Source organism: Emydura macquarii, unplaced genomic scaffold (assembly GCF_026122565.2).
Source record: "Emydura macquarii macquarii isolate MOO-44397 ecotype Brisbane River unplaced genomic scaffold, CSIRO-AGI_Emac_v2 contig_2245, whole genome shotgun sequence".
Taxonomy (NCBI): domain Eukaryota; kingdom Metazoa; phylum Chordata; order Testudines; family Chelidae; genus Emydura; species Emydura macquarii.
Genome location: NW_027132382.1, coordinates 21,159 through 32,939, shown reverse-complemented (window position 1 = coordinate 32,939; position 11,781 = coordinate 21,159). Strand labels below are relative to the sequence as shown.

General features: G+C 55.2%; 1 pseudogene; it reads right to left on the bottom strand.

The window, feature by feature from the left end:
• Window positions 1-3,356: 3,356 nt before the first annotated feature.
• Window positions 3,357-10,639, bottom strand: LOC137161035 (killer cell lectin-like receptor subfamily B member 1B allele B; annotated as a pseudogene).
• Between the last annotated feature and the right edge of the window lie 1,142 nt (window positions 10,640-11,781).

The following is an 11,781-nucleotide window of genomic DNA, read 5'->3' as shown; positions in this document are numbered from 1 at the left end:
ACCGTGGGACAAAGGAGCCGTATTCATGTCTCTGTAATGCAAAGTACCTGCCTTTTGTCTCCTGGGGCAAGAGCCTGGCTTTAGACAGAGCTCCAGCCAGGGCAGAGCGTAACCCCAGGAGCTCCCGGACTCAGCTACACCTTCAGCTCACATTTCCTCCCCTCGTTCCTTCTCACTGGGTTGGGGCAAGGGGTTGTAATTTATAGGTCCCCTAACCTGCAGTACGTTGCTATGCTGTGCTTTCCAGGGGCATCCTGGGCTGTGAGGCACCTTGTTACCACCTGCGCCTAGCATGGAGCCACTTCTGTGCCTGTCATGGGTCAGCTCTGCTCCTCCACTGGGGACACACACACACTCCCCTCTAGGCCACGCAGGCCCAGCTGTCACTGCAGATCGGCGATAGGCCCACCCCAACACTCAGACCTGCTGAGCATCCCCCAGGCGAGTCCAGGCACTGGGCAATGGGACACTCACACTATTCACCCATCTGCCGCTTCCAACAGCGCAGGACTCTCCAAATTTACGAGTTCCAGCGCAGAGCATGGCTCCGCTGAATTCCCAGGCCTTAGATTGGTTCAGAGTGAAAGCAAGTCGAAGCTGATTGAAGAAAAGTACACTAGAAACACCAGAAACAAAGGCTTACATATAAGATAAAATCACAACATGTATTCCGGAGCCTAGATTTAATACAGAGGATTTTCTCACGTCTGAGCAAGCACTGCTCCCCCTAAACCCTTGCAGCATTTTACAGCCAGTCAGGCTGTGACCCGACTTTCACGAGACAAGCACACTGCCAGTTTGCCTAGATGAAGCATGCAGGTGTTTCTTTGCACTCCATGACATACCAGACCAATCCTTCGTCTTTATTCTTAAACAGGACACGCCCCTGCGGATTGTGTCTTCCTGGAGGTTTCCTCTTTGTCAGATTTCCCAATCTCTCAGTTTGCACCTGGGTCAGCGTGCCTGCAGACAGGCATCCAGCGTGAGACGTACAACACACAGCTGGCTGGATGAGGAGATCAGTGTCAGTCATCTCCTGTCTGCAAGGAACATTTCTGAGGTGTGGCACCACCTGGTGACCTGCTTTAACCCCAGGATATTAAAGGCATAACTGTCAGTATTGATACCTAACTCCTGTCGTGGAAAAGAATCACACTGCTACATTTTAGAGTTGGATCGGGTGCAGCTTTAATTGTGACACACACAATCACATAACCATAGCTATGGGGAATACTATAGCCATAGGGAAAACCCAGGTGGCTATGGGGAAGTCAAGCAGCATGTCTGGATGCTGGGCAAATGTACTTCACCTGGCTACCAGATACAAAAGACTTATATTGGGGTTACTTAGGTTCACTTACATGTTGATCGTATAGTGGAATTTGATTAACAGTTTATACTTAACAGGAAAGACAATCACACTGCACAGTGGGGCACACCAGACGCCCTCACAGGAACGCCCAATGAGTCATTTGAGTATACAATGTAGTTTTCAGGGACCCTGGCTAACACCCGAAGATGGGTGGTTACACAATACTTGTTCAAATGCTAATTTGTATGGAGTGAGTTTCTATGGGGCCGGTAAGACAAAGGGGGGGCAGGTACTGGTACTTATCGAAACAGGTGAAGTCTGTTCATAGACTTCAAAAGGCTTAAAACAGAGAACGTGCACCTGGGGCGTGGTTCAGAGACCTCTTGTGGGGTTTTAGCATTTTTATCCTAATTTCAGTTGAGGCATTCTGTGAATGGTTTAGCCTGGGCCTTTGTTTCAGTTTCAGGCTACAGCTTCAGGCCAGGCCTTCTATGACCAGTTTCAGGCCAGGCATGCTATTAATCAATGTTATGATTATTTCTTTGATTCCACACTCCTTACATGTTCTCCGTACAGAGGGCTCACGGTACAGATCTCACATGCACCCTTTGGTGAACTACCATGTGGAGATCAGTCTCGGGTGATCCCTGTAAAACCCTCTGTGCCCCCTGCCATTTGACACCAAGGGCTCTCTCGGTCACACACACCTCGGTCCCCAAACCCCCTCTGGGCTGGCTCAGCAAGGCGGGAACTGGAGCCAGGGCCCTGCTATCATGCTGTCTGCAGTGTCCTGAGAGCGAGCGCCAGCCGAGGGCAGAGTGCTGGGAACCAAAGCACAAACCCCAAAGTGTTTGCAAGATCTAGACTGAGATTTCACCATCGGTGATCAAGTGCAAACTCCTCAGATCCTGTAACAGCCTAACCCGGGACACACAGTCCCTGTGGTGCTCAGATCTGTCTCACCACCCGGGTGAGCCACTTTTGTGATAGAAGACCCCTTATACCTAGACTTACCTGTCCTTTACACTTACAGCAACGTTCAGGTTACCCCCAGTCCCAAAGATCCAATCACTTACCCCAGGTCGACTGCACCTTAGATCTCACACCAAAGACAGACAACGCTTGTAGCCAATCTTATAATAAACGCTATGAAGATTTATTTAAAGGATTTGTTATTGACAAAGTGATTGTTGTTCAAGCTGGTAAACAGATCTACACACACAAGTTACAATCTTCAGTTTCTAAGGTAATGGAAGTTTCTATAACAAGCTCCATGTGTCCTTTAGGGCTAACCCATGCTAAGCAGTTGGGATCTTGCTTACAGCTAGAAACAACTTGCTTCTCCCCCGCAACCTCCCCGGCATGTCCAAGCAGCGCAGAGGTAGATACGGTTCCTTCTTCTTAGGGGTTTGTATCCCACCTCCTGCCTTGTGCTCTGAGCTGTTGGAGATCAGCACTTCACACCCGTTACTGCCACTCTGCTGTCTGGTGTTACAGTCACAGGTGCCCAACACAAACACTCCAACATCACCTTACAATGTGGGATACGGGTGTCAGAACCAAGATTAATCCTGCTGCAGCTTACACACATTCAATACAGGCTAAGCACGTTCCTATGATTCTAACAGCTACTTTGGCACATGGGTGAGCCAGCCTGATCCCAGCTGTGTGTTTCTGTGACACATGGAGCCACAGGGATATTGTCATGAGCTGGCACCTGGTCTGCCTCTGTCACACCTATCCACTCCCTGCCCCCTTCTAACCCAGTGTTAATCAACCTTTTAAAGCAGAAAGTACCCGTAACTTCTGAACATTTTAATAAGTATCTCACCACTCAATTTTCCACAGGATTTTATATTTACAGACTAATGGGAGCCAGATGTTGGAAGAAGGGCTGAGTATATAAGGCCGTGATATGACAGATGTCAGATCTAGCGTGGGTAGCCTTACCACCTTTACACCAGGGGTGCGCAGCTCAAGTATGTAGCTGGGCTAGAGGTGATGTTGGCCAAAGCTAGGAGGCTTTCCCCAGCATTGGCATGCCGCCAAAGATTTGAGAGGAGCAAGGGATGAGAGAGAGACAGGAAAAGAGGGGAACTGGTAAAATCTGGGGCTGTCACAGCTGTAAATTTCACTGTTCACAGGGATGTGGGCAGGCAGCTGCTGCCCATCTTCAAGCTGGGGCGCTGGAGGCTGTCCCTCAGTTTGGAGCCGGGGCACGGGTGGCTGCCACCCAGCTGTGAGCCCAGCTCACGAGATGCAGGAGACTGCCACCAGGCTCCCTTTCACTGTGTTTTTCCCTGGGTACCCCCTGCTTGTGTCTCGCATACCACAGGTTGAGAAACTCTGTTCTAACCCACCCAGCGCCAGGCAGGGACTGAGCAGACATCTCTCCCCTTACGCCTACATACCAAGACTGGGGCAGCTCACCTTCCAGGGTGCAAGCCAGATCAGCGAGGGGCCCTCACCTCTGCCCTGCACCCTGGGGTGCCTTACACTGCCTTGCTGAAGTAGCTCCCACTTGGGCCCCCCCAAAACAGCCTTCCAGCATGTAAGCCATGCCCTGAGTGTGTGACTGCAGCCTGCCAGTCACACTTGGGTTTTTACCAGCCTTGCTTAGTGACCCTAAAACACTTCCAGTCCTGGATTTCCCCCCCAAAATGTATGTTCTATACTGCCCAACCCTCTCCTGGACAGTCCAGAGATATTATGTCTGTTTTTCTTTTAAAGCAGCAAATACACAACAACGTGCACCACAAATGGAGTTACCCAAACAATTGAATGTAAACCCTCTGGAATGCATTAAACAAAAACAAAACAAAAGACGACAGGATTTTCAGTGAGTAGGAGCAGAGACAATAAACAAAGATCAGGCACTTTCTAGCACTACAACAAACGATGCTGGATTCACCGACCGTTTTCTACAGTACAAAGCTTTCCTGCGGTGGTGCTAGGACAGTGAAAGCTGAGGCTGGCGTCGTGGCTCTTTCCTCAGGCAGAGTCCCTGGTGCAGCTGAGGCTGGGCTGGAAAGGCTGATTTGAGCAGTTTTACTGGCAGACGAAAGAGGTAGCAGAGGTGGATGTGCAAAATGTGCAAACGGCTTTTCTAGTTTTCACCCAAAGTGACCGTGTTCTGCCCAGGGATGCTCAGCCCATTCCCTGCTCTTCTGGAATGGATCAGACGGGATGTTGAAAAGAGATCACTGGCAGGTGTTTCCAGCACTAACCCTACAATACTCTTCTTATGAGCCGCCAGGCGCAGCCGTCTCCTTTGCTTTTGTGAATGCATCGGGTTTGGTGCAGATCCAGTATCTGTCACTGGCGCACAGCGAGCTGCTGACCCCACCTTGATCGTTCAGATACGCGCAGTCACCTCTCTCTCCTATCAGGAACCTGCAAAACAGAAGCCACAGATCAACCAGCAGGTAGGAGTTGGCAGGGCCAAAAGAGGGTCTAAGATCAGCTGGCCTCCAGTTGCTGGGTGGATATCTTAACCCCAGGTCCTGCCCCTACATCCCCAGCTGGGTTTGGAGAGGCCCCTGAAGGCCCAACCCACCCAAACTGCCCCAGGGGGAGGTTCCAGGTGAGTGTAAGCAAAGTGAGGAGCAGCAGTAACACCACACAGAAGAGCTGGGTGCAGGATACCCTGGGCAGTTCACATCAGCTGTCAGGGCAGACTGGGCTGGGGAGGGCTGGATTGAAATGCCAGCAGCGCAGAGACTGCAGCACAATCCCAGCAGCCATGGTGTGACCCCAGCCATTCACACAGCACCTCCCCTGAGAGCTGGAGGCCAGCGAGTCAGACCTGGGAACAGGGCAGGATCCAGGCAATCCAGGGCCACAGGCAAATTCTGCACCCCCACCCCAGGTTCCACCTTGGCTACACAACAGCCACATGCTGCTCTGCGAGAAGGCCCAGCACCACTCCTTGGGCAGGCTGGGATCTCCCCTCCCCCAGATCACCAGGCTCTGGCTCCAGTGGGTGTGGGTGGCAGATTTCAGGGTTAGCACCCCACTGAGATGCATGGAGCAGTGTCCCCCTCAGTGCTACTGTCTCAGGCTTTCTGCAGACTCAGGCAGGCATCGCTGGGTTGGTTATTCTCTGGGGGAGGCAGGGCGGGTTTCAAAGCCCAAAAAGCCCACACAGCTATTTTAGCACCGTAGCACAAGGTCGAGTCTGTAGCCCCAGCTCTGAGGCTCGCTGCCATGGATGGTTTTGCAGTGTAGACGTGCGGTGAGTGCTCGGGACATTAACACTATGGCTGCAGTGTAGACAGGCTCCTGCTGGCTCGGCTTGGCTGAGTGGCACACATAGCCGTGGGGCTGTTTTGGCACAGGTGGCGGCTGGCACTAGCCACCTGGTCTTTGACCTTAGGGCCCTGGCAGGATCGGCTGCCCAAGCTGGCATCTGTGCACAACACCACACTGCTAGCTGTGCCTGTCTGCCCGGGCTGGGGGCACGGTACCAGGCACAGTGCAGACAGACCCTCCCCCCAAGCAGCCTGGCTAACAGACGCCCCGTGACACAATCACACAGCCAGGCTGCTGCCTACACCAGGACATTCTGGCTGGAAGACGTGACAGTATTTGACTGGGATCAAACAGGTCATCCACTGACCAGCCTCCTCTGGGCCCATTTCCCAGCTTCTCACCAACCACAAAGGACTTTTTTATAAAATGCCGTTCAGCTGTAACACACCAGAACAGCCACAGTGGGTCAGAGCAATGCTCCATCCAGCCCAGTGATGTCCTGTCTGCAGACACCGGCCAGTGCTACATGCTACAGAGGGAATGAACAGAACAGAACAGGGCAATTATCGAATGACCCATCCCCTGTCGTCCAGTCCCAGCTTCTGGCAGTCAGAGGTTTAGGGACACCCAGAGCATGGGGTTGTGTCTCTGAACACTGGGCTAATAGGAGCTGGCAGACCTGTCCTCCATGAACTGAGCTAATTCTTGTTTGACCCAGTTATACTTTTATACTTCACAACATCCCCCGCAACAAGTCCCACAGGCTGCAGACAGCGGGACCCACAGCCGGGGAATTCATAGAGAGGGAGAGAGACTCACGAGTGGTTGAATTCGGTGCCATTGGCCCATTTCCAGGGCTGCCCCGAGTCCCTCCGGAGGCCGATCCAGTGGTCATATTTCCCTTTGTAGCGCACCATGAAATCCTACAAACAGCAGAGGGAGAGGCAGGGTCAGAGCCCGGACCCTGCTGCTGCCCCAGGCTCTGGGCAGGGAATCCCAGTCCTACACTGACGGGCTGTTTCCAGGCAGTGGCTGGGGATTTTCTCCTCCCTCTGGCACAGCTCTGGGTAATTCAGTATTAACCCTCCCACTGCAAACAGCTTCCAGCACCCCAATTTCCCCTGGGCTGGGGCAGCTGTTGGGTGCTGCTGGGGCTAAGCTGTTCCCTCCTCCCCCCATGCAAGGTCACGTTCTGTGCCAAAGCCTCCCCTGACAGAGCAGCTGAGCGCCTCTCACCATCGCAGGGGAAGGGGAAGCGGAGAGATGAGCTCATTGGGGGATGCTGGGAGAGGCCAGGACTGAGCAAAGACACCCTCACCCTTCCCCATCCTCAGCCAGGAGGGTCCAGGCTGAGCAGAGCCAGGGGCTGCCTTTCCCCTATACAGGGGCAGCACTGGCTGTGTTGAACTGGCTTCTCGGTCCCCCTCCAGCCCCCTGCAGCCCAACAGGCCAGGAGACGCCCGAGCCAGCCCAGCCCCAGAGGGGGACAGTCTCCCTGTCGAGGGCGATCCCCGCGGTACATTGCCTCTGGCCTCCCAGCATGAGGGGAGGGGGGTCACAGCTGCTCCTCGCCCCGCAAGGGCAGAGCCCAGCTCCTACTGCAGCAGCAGCCACTGAGCCAAGGCACAGTCCATTGCAACTAGCGTCTCTTACCATGTGCTGCCCGGTGTCGATCCCAGCCAGGGAGGCACCCAGTGCAGAGCAGTGCTTCTGGCTGGAGGCCCAGTCCCCTTCGCCCTCTGAGAAGTAGTAGCATTTCCCTCGGTATCCGATCCAGCCGTCCGGGCATGCGGGGCCAGCAGGGGGGCCCAGATCAGCTGACAGACGCTCACTTCTCTGCACTGAGACTGAGACAGTAACATGGTGTGAGAGCGGGACCTGCAGCCCGGCCGTGAGGAGAACACGGGGAAATCAGCCCCAGTGCCCCAGGCTTCTGGGACTCCTCGAAACTCTGGCAGTTGCTGGGGGTGTGAGGGAGCCAGGAGCACACTGGGAATGCAGCCCCAGAGGGGGGTTACCTGACCCTGATCTCACTCTCTCGGGTCACATTCAGTAGGGATGCAGCTGACAAACAGCCCCTGGTTGGAGGCCCAGCACAGAGAGCTGGACCCGGCTCAGTGCTAAGCAGGGGGTGGGCAGGGAGCTGCAGAGGGAGGGAACAGTGAGCAGGGGGATAATAATTAAAGAGTAGGATGTTGATGTCAACATGATGCTCATTTTGCACCACACTAACACCATCACTGGTTTTCAAGCCTTGCCCTGTGGGCGGGACACTCGTTAGCAGCTGCGGCCGTGCTGATGGAAGAAAGAGCAGGTCGTGCACAAGGCACGTATGTCCCTGCAGACTCCATGGGGCAGTGCCCCGCACCCCGTGTGTGAGCACTAGTCACGGAGCAGGGCAGTCGGTGCAGCAGACGCTTCATGGTGCTGCTCAGGGTGTGATTTGTGTCACTCATTTCAGGAAGCAACGGCAGCAGCGCGGGGCACAATTACACACGCTGTGCAGAGCGCTGGGCATGGGAACACACAGGCCCCTTGGAGAAAAGCTGCCAGGCCGGCTGGGCCCCTTCCAGCATTGCCTTGGAGGGACAGGGCACAGCAAGGGCCTTTCAGTCCTGGGAGCCTCTGACTGGTGCCATCTCCACCATCTGACCCACTGCATTGTGGGGGGCTCCCTGCACCCCCAGCTGTGGAACCCCCAGGTCACAGACCTCACCTTACGCTGTGTGAGCCAGCACAGCCCATTGCAATAGCCAGCCAGGACAGCAGGGAGCTGGGATTCACAGCCCCCGTGTAGACGGTAGCTGGCATCGAAGAGGGGGGAGAAGCGGGGGGGGGGGGGGGGGGCGAGAGGGGAAGAAAGGAGAAACAGTTACATCAGTGCAGACCCTGGCACAGACGTGCTGGAGCCGCGTGTCCTGCTCTGGTAACTTCCTGCAGTCAAATGAAGCGGGGCAAGCCCCTCTCATCTACGTTAGCTGCACCAATTGAAGTGTATCACTGCTGCCACAGCGCCACAGAGGTGCCGGTGCAGACAGACCTGGACTGATCCCCTCTCCCAGCTGGTAAACTATCCTGGGGAGCCACTGATCAGATCCCAGGACAACAGCTAAATCCCCGCCCCCGACAGTCTTACAGCCCCCCCGTCCCCAGGCTATGGCAGATACAGCCGGGGTCACGTTCCCACGAACAGCCGCCCTCTGAACTAGCTGCGCTGTCTGGGCAGGCGGGGAAGCCAATAGCGCTACGGGCCCTGCCCGGCCGAGGTGGCTCCGTGGTGGTTTCTGCACTGCGGTAATGGAGGTGTCTGTGCTGCGTTCCACGGCTCAGTGCAGTCACTGCAGCAAAGCACCTGCCAGCCCGGCCGGGCCATGACCCGGGGAGGCAGGAAGGCCAGGCTGGTGCCTCAGGGTGACACGCTGCAGGCAAAGGGCCCGGCTCACTGCAGCCCTGCACCTTGCCCCGTCAGTCACCAACACTGTGCATGGGAACAAGTGACTGTGCCTGGGGCACGGCAATAGCCACTGGGACCCAACGTGCTCAGAGATCTGCTGGGGGAACGAACGTGAGTCAGATCATCCTGACACAGAGCCCAGGTGCAGGGGCTGGGAGGGGCAGGAGGAGGGTCTTGGAGGAACATCCCCAGGAATCCTCTGTCCCAGGGGCAGGCAGGCCAGGAGAGATGCAACTGGGGGGGCAGGGGGGAGGGCTGAGAACTCACCTGCCAGGACAGTAGTGACGATGAGGAGAGCTGAGAACACGAGTGTGAGGGCGACTGCGAGGACAACTGAACATTTCTTGTAGTTACGTTTCCTGCCGTTACTGTGAGGGGCTGAAAGAGAAAGACCCGTCAGCCAGGGCTGCGAGGACCCGTCTTACTGACAGCCCCAGGGCTGGAGCTGCCCTAGAACATTGATTACCCACCTGGGGGGTGAGACCCCTTTGGGGGGCACCAAAGGTTCCAGGGGGTCCCTAAGGCTTCAGTAATATTGACGTCATTTAGCCCCTGAGCTCCGCAGCAGCCTTGAGCTTTGCACTGGCTGGAGCAGAAGAGCAGCCCCCTCTCCCCCTCCCCAGCCCCATACCTGCCAGGCGCCCGGCCAGAGAGGAGCAGCCCCGTGCCGGTGGGGGCTGGAGAAGCCCTGGCCAACCCGTCACAGCCTGCCTCCATTATCCTCAGTCCATGAGGGACGGGAAGAGGCAGGGCCAGATGGGGCACATGGTGGCAGCTGTGCCAGGGAAGGCTGAGCTTCTTGCTCAGGTAAGAGTAATTTATTATGTAGTGCTGTCATTGTGTGTGTTTACAGGGGTTTTACCCAGTGTTAACTAGTGGGGCTTTCACTGCAAAAAGATTGGGAACCACTCACTGCCTGAGAACATGCAGCACCCTGTCGATTGCTGCTTCCCTCAGACGCTCTGGGAGAAGAGCTTGGGGGAGGGCCAGGCAGGCTGGGGGAACAGTCCCCCTTCCCCCACAGCCCGGTGCCCTCCCCCGGGCACTCCCAGCCATGCTGTCACGGGGCCTGTCGAGCTCCGGGGTACAGAGATAAGGACCCGTCTGTTCCAGTGGCAGGAGTTTGAGCTGTCCCCCCTCCCCACCCCCTGCTGTGCCCCCTGCAGAGCGCTGGCTGTGCCCGCGTTGCCAAGTGCGCCTGTCACCGCACCCTGGAGTCTCACACTGGCCACACACAGCAGAAGGGAGGAGACAGAAGCAGGCAGAGGGGCCAGTGTTGTCACAGGGGGTCTGACACACACAGCCCGAGAGGCACCTGCCCAGCCCGGCTGTGTGCACCAGACAGCAGCTGTGAGCCAGAGACCGGTGCCCTGAGAGCCCCTGGCACTGATCCAGTCCCTGCTGCCCACGGACAGGGGTCGGGCACTTGCTGCTGCCCCTGAAAGCATGGCCCCATCTGGGGCAGTGTCAGTGTCTCTCTGCAGCCTGTTCCCAGCCAGCGACGCCCCATTACCTGGCTGCCCTCCAGTCTGCAGGTGTCCATCGCTATAAACAGGCTTCTGCAGCGGCTCTTGGCTCTCAGTCAACTCAGCTGCTGACCACATTGTCTTTCTCAGCGACATTCTGGCTAAAGACGCTGCTGCCGGCGCTGGGCCGGGCTCGGCTCCTCTGTCTGACTGGGTCCCGTTGCCCAGCAGCAAAGCCAAGCTGGGGGCAGAGGTCCTGGCTCCAGCTCCCCCTCCTTGCTCTGGACTGTGAAAGAAAATAATTGTTTGCTTGACCACAGTTACTCCATTTTGTTGTTTTTAGTGTTCTGCTTTCTGTTGAAATCACCCTCCCGCTCCTTTTCAATATGTTTATGGTGTTTATCCCTGCCAAGGTCAGAGAGAAAGATTAACAGAAGAAACGAGGAGTCAGTTATAATTTAGTTTTTGTTTTTTGCAGTCTTGAGACATAGTCTAGACAATGTTGATAGATAAGTTGAAACCTTTTGCCCTTATTTTTATGTTATGCATATGTTTATAGTTAGAAGAAGTATAAAGTGTAACGTTAATAGTAATAACAATAATAATTTGAGTGTACCAATAAGCATTAAGAATTTATGCATATATAATTTCTTTGTTTGTGTTTGTATAAATATGCAAGAGAGCATGCCTTCGGGGTCTCACACTGACCACTTGTTGGGAAGTGTCCGACCTCTGCAGAAATAAAACTTGGAGACTGCCCAACTACCTGCCTGGATCTCTTTTCTATCTGGTGCAGGGCTAACGAACCTCATTTGGATATTTTTCCAACAACTGGCACCAGCAGATCTGAAAGCAGATGCACAGTGTCAGCTGGAGTGTGGGAGGGATTAGTCCATGCCAGGCAAGCTAGTGCGTGAGCCCCAGAGCAGCTGGCGAGTGGAGCGTGCTGGGGTGCCTCCCCCATCACAGGTAGCTGCTGTGGGCGCTGGCCATCGGGCTTTCACACGCGTGGCCGGAGCCGGTCCGTGCAGCTGCGCCAACTGCCCACTATGAGGCTGCCTTGCCCCACGGCGGGAAGAGGATTGTGCTGCCATGGGAAGGGCAGCATGTACTCTGAAGAGCCAGGCCGGAGCCGGCAGCAGAAGAGGCAGGGCCACACGGGACATACGGTGGTGGCTGCACCAGGAAAGGCTGAGCTTCTTACTCAGGTAAGAGTCATTTATTATTAATAATGTAATTATGCTATTATCATCATCATCATCATGTGTTTATAGCCAGGGGTGTGTTTATGGCCATGA